The 5,404-nt window shown below is 43.8% G+C and overlaps 1 protein-coding gene across 1 annotated transcript in view; it reads right to left on the bottom strand.

Moving 5' to 3' along the window:
- Nucleotides 1-5,404, bottom strand: part of pla2g3 (phospholipase A2 group III) — an 18,550-nt gene that overhangs the window by 5,150 nt on the left and 7,996 nt on the right. The window lies entirely within an intron of this gene.

The raw sequence follows: 5,404 nt of genomic DNA, 5'->3' as shown, positions 1-5,404 counted from the left end.
GAGTACAGATGTGTCAGTGAGTACAGATGTGTCAGTGAGTACAGATGTGTCAGTGAGTACAGATGTGTCAGTGAGTACAGATGTGTCAGTGAGTACAGATGTGTCAGGGAGTACAGATGTGTCAGTGAGTACAGATGTGTCAGGGAGTACAGATGTGTTTTTAGGAGAGATTTAAAAGCAGAGACTGAGGTGGCCTGTCGAATGTTGATGGGCAGATTGTTCCAGAGTTTAGGGCCCATGACTGAAAACACTCGATCTCCTCTGAGCTTCACTGGTTTTTGGTACGGCCAAAAGCAGCTGGTCTGATGATCTCAAAGCCCGAGAAGGAGCATAAGGATGAAGAAGGTCGGAGAGGTATGAGGGTGTGAGGCCGTTAATGCACTTGAATGTCAGCAGAAGAATTTTAAAATCAACTCTGACACGCACAGGAAGCCAGTGAAGAGAGGAGAGAACCGGAGTAATGTGCTCAAACCTGTGAGTTCCTGTTAGTAGCTGAGCTGCAGCATTTTGTACGAGCTGGAGACGTGAGAGTGAAGCCTGACTAACCCCAACATAAAGTGAGTTACAGTAGTCCAGCCGGGTTGTAATAAATGCATGGACTAGTTTTTCAAGGTCGGATTTGGACAGAACGGACTTAAGCTTTGCTATCTGCCTTAGCTGAAAGAAGCTCTTTTGTAGAACAGAGTTGATCTGTTTATTAAACTTAAAGTCTGAGTCTAACACTACCCCAAGATTGGTAACTGACTGCTTTAGATGTGGCTGAAGGGAGTGCAGGTTTACAGGATCAGTGACAGTGGTAGAACTTGGGTTAAACACAATGACCTCAGTCTTCTGATCATTAAAACTCAAGAAGTTTGCAGCCATCCAAGTCTTGATGTCATCAAGACATTTTAGCAAAGGGAGGATGGAGCAAGAACTGTTTGGTTTTAAAGGCAGATAAATCTGAGAATCATCAGCGTAACAGTGAAACGAAATACCATGTTTCCTCAGGATTGACCCCAAGGGGAGCAGATCCAATGAGAAAAGAAGGGGTCCAAGAATGGAGCCTTGTGGGACCCCACAGGAAAGAGGGACAGAAGCAGAAAAATGATTGCCAAAGTTAACACAGAAACTCCTGTCACCCAGATACGACCAGAACCATTCTAGTGCCACCCCTGTAATCCCAACCCAGTGTTCTAGCCGTGACATAAGGATGCTGTGATCAACAGTGTCAAATGCAGCGGTAAGGTCGAGAAGTACCAGGATCACAGACTGACCAGAGTCATTTGCTAGCAGGATGTCATTACAGACCCTTACTAAAGCTGTCTTGGTGCTGTGCAGTTGTTTAAATCCTGACTGAAAAATATCAAAAATTCCATTTACATTCAAAAACTTGGTTAGTTGACTAAAAACTATTTTCTCCAAGATTTTAGAAAGAAATGGAAGTTTTGAGATTGGCCTGAAGTTTGAACAAGCTGCAGGGTCGAGTCCGGGTTTTTTAATTAATGGAGTTACCACTGCATGTTTTAAAACATCAGGGACCACACCTGTAGCCAAACTGCTGTTAATAATGGCAAGAACAGAGGGTCCAGTTGACGGTAGAACCTGTTTAAAAAATGCAGCAGGGATGGGATCAGCAGGGGAGCCTGAGGGTTTCATGTGACTAACGACCTCATTTAAAAATGAGTGAGATGGGATGAGAGTGCAGTGAGGCCAAAACTGGTGTAATGTGCTCTCTTTAGCCTGTACTGGTTAAAAATGGGGCTGCTGCATTCTGGACCAGTTGTAGTCGTGCAATGGAGGTCTGACTGATACCAAACAGGAGTGAATTGCAGTAATCAAGCCTAGATGTAATGAATGCATGTATTACTGTCTCCAGGTTCTTTTTGGACAATATGGGCTTCAGTTTAGACAGCCGCCTCAGTTGGAAGAAACATGATTTAACAATCATGTTTACGTGATTGTTAAGTTTCAGGGAAGGGTCCATTATCACGCCCAGATTAGTGACTCTTTGTTTTTCTGACAGGGTTAGAGCGGAGAGGTCGATGCAGTGGTTTGTGATCGTGTCGCTGGGAGGGAACAACATGACTTCAGACTTCTTTTCATTGAAGCTTAAGAAGTTTAAAGCCATCCAGTCCCTGATGTCAGCCAGGCAGTTGAGCAGAGGTTGAATAGAGCATGTACCATTGTGTCTTAGGGGAAGTAAATTTGACAGTCATCGGCGTAGAAGTGGAAGGGCATGTTGTGTTTCCGGAAAATAGCACCAAGCTGGGAGACCACCTCTCCCAAGCTTGAGATGTGATTTTAGAACTAAATATATTTTTATGAATGTAGTGTCACCTGGTTAGACATTTCCCACATGCTCTGATCTAAGGATCTTCTACTAACAGCAGTACTTGTCTTTCTCCCTTTGAGATGTGTGCAGGAAGGAATTTTCCAGGACCAGCATCCACAGATCTAAGGGGGACACCCTAGCAGAACTTAAACACAGTAGGCTACTTATTGTAAAATCCTAACTACACTGGCAGCCTCTCTGTCTTTACAGGTCCAGCAACAACAAAAACAGAAGAATCCACAGGAAAAGGGCTGAGACCCTTTGAATGGGTTTTGCCAAAGGTCACTAAACGTAAGTGGACTGAGCCAAGGTGGACCTTTGTTCTTAGATTAATTAGGCCAATAAAGATTACTTTTTGGGGATTATTTTAACAATATCCATTTGTAAGATGTTGACAGGTTCAATAATCATGAACTATGATTTTTTTCTTGTTTTCTATGGCCAGATCTCTGGAGCTGCAATGGCTGAGCTGAATACATTAACTGATTTTGACTTTCTTCCATTATTCAGCGGAATTAAATATTGTATTGTACTGTTTTGACAATGATGTTACTAAAGCAGATCTATATTTTCTACGCATGCGTTTAAGGCTTTCTTCTACAGGCTGAATGGAGTAAGCAGAATAAAATTATACTAAGTAACTAATATCACTGATATTGACATATGACAAAGATTCTCCAGTAACAGTTGAAACCTTCTTTCACTGAATGTTGAAATCACATATTTCTCTTTTCTACACCTGTGAAGAATGATGCTCATTTTAGGCAGGTCCAGAGGAAATTGTTGAGCTGAAAGGAAAAACAGAATGTGAATGTTTCAAGACGCTGATATGAAGACACATTACGCAGAAGGAGTCCAGCGCACATCCTTTTTTTGTCCGTTTTTAAACGTAAAAAGGAGACTGGTAGATTATGTTACTGTTCTTAATTATGAAATGTCTTATAGTGAAACCCATTTAGGTCTATCTGTACCAGGAATTCTGAGGATCCTGTTGAACTCAGGAGCCTCAGGGCTCTGTCAGAGTCACCTGTCTTGGAGCACTGAAACTAGACTGGGTCTGGCATGGTATATTCTGGGAAGGTGTTCTATTATTGTGGTAATTCATCTGTGCTAAGCTGATGTGGGAGCTAAAATATGTGGGTATGACCCTATTCTTTTCTTTGTCTCCGTGTTCCTTTCTGATTCTATCCAGCTCTATAGGTGAACACCACATGGAGGACTTCCAGGTGTATTGAGCATGCTGAAAGAATTTGACTCCACCCAGGTACAAACTACTGTGAAGGCTGCCTTACCCAGACCAGTTGAAGGACCACTGCATCCTCTGATACCAGGAGACTGGGTTTTGGTCAAAGACCTCTGCCAGAAGCATTGGAAGTCGAATCGCTGGCTGGAACCATTCCAGCTCCTGCTGACAATGCACACAGCTGTGAAGGTCACCAAGAAGGCAACTTTTATTCACGCCAGCCACTGCAAACAGTTCTTGGGCCCACCACCAGACAGAGACCCACCAGATGAGGAAGGCCCATCGGCTGACCACAGGGCAGAATAATCCCTGAGGTCAGTCGGCCTCCCCGAGGCAACGGCGTATTTGTTGTTTTTCTTTATCATCGGCCTGGTGGCCTCAATTGAACGAAGCCCACCTGTCTAAGTAACAGGGCAGCGTGACGCACAGAGCCACCCAGGATGCAGCTCTATGGGAAATGGGGGGGTGTTGTTTGTGGGCATTGATGGGAACGCTCTAGTTAGTAATCGTTTCCATCCTTGTCCACGAGGCCGACACCAGAACCCACACAATGGAAAAAAAATCCACCACGTCCACTGCCATGCCCACTCCGGCGAGACCCAAGACTCGTCACGAGCAAGAGATGCATAAAATCGACCACCATTCACCAAAAGAGAGCAACGCATGGTGGATTGTGACCCGTCATTAGAGTTGCATTTGGGTCAAGAAATACAATCCGACCCGGCCCCAGGCTGCAGTCATTTCCAAACCCCAACCGACCTGATGAAATAACAGTAATTACAGGTCCGAACCCGGAAAAAAAACAGACATTTTTTATTAATTATTAACGGTCTGAGGCACGCAGCTGAATAAAAGGGGCAGAACTGAGGGGGGTGTTTGTTTTTTCATGGCCGTAAAAGAGCATTTAAACCATGTTTCTGCTGCTTTCTTCTAGATCTCTCAGACATGCGGTCAGCTCTGACACGTCTGCTTTGGGACACACCTGTCGTTAGGAACGCGCAGCTGAATGCAAGGGCGTCAGAAGCATCCGTAATGTGGGGGGGACACAATGATGTGTGTGCACGTAAAAAAGTGTTCACTAGTGAACAAAAAACAGCATTTCACATAGATTAACTTTAATTCCACACATTTAAAACATGTTTCTCACAAAGTTTGTGTAAATTCAGCTGTGGGTTTTAAAGACATTTCAACTTTAATGCACCTGAACACACAGAGTCTCTTACACCTGCAGTAACTGTGAGACGCTGCAGGTGTAACGTGCTACAGACGTAGCTCCTCTCGAGACGCACAGACACCGTGCAGGCAACAGGCTGCTGTGCTTAGAGTTGGAGGGAAACAGGAAAACCTGGAGTGGACTTTTAGTGGTTTGAGTATTCTCCTATTAATCAAGTGGAATGGATGCGTTCACAAAGAAAGAGACTGCGCCGACAGAACTAATGTTTCATAGTAAAAGTGTGTGTGTGTGTGTGTGTGTGTGTGGGGGGGGGGGGGTCCAATTGAACATATTTTTAATGTGGGGGAACATGTCGCCTTCACATATAATGGTTGCGACACTTATGGCTGAATGAAAGGTGCATAAAATCAGAGCAGAGATGGTGTTGGTCCATTAATGGCCGATACTGTCCTCTTGTTTAATGGAAGATTTCCATAACATTATAGTACGACTTCCAAACTGGTGTAAAATGACACATGCTATAGTATGACTTCCAAACTGGTGTAAAATGACACATCCTGTAGTATGACTTCCAAACTGGTGTAAAATGACACATACTATAGTATGATTTCCAAACTGGTGTAAAATGACACATACTATAGTACGACTTCCAAACTGGTGTAAAATGACACAT

The sequence above is a fragment of the Nematolebias whitei genome, chromosome 18 (assembly GCF_014905685.2).
Source record: "Nematolebias whitei isolate Nwh7 chromosome 18, NemWhi1, whole genome shotgun sequence".
Taxonomy (NCBI): Eukaryota; Metazoa; Chordata; class Actinopteri; order Cyprinodontiformes; family Rivulidae; genus Nematolebias; species Nematolebias whitei.
Note: the sequence above shows the minus strand (reverse complement) of the source record. Positions and strands in the feature narration are given on the sequence as shown.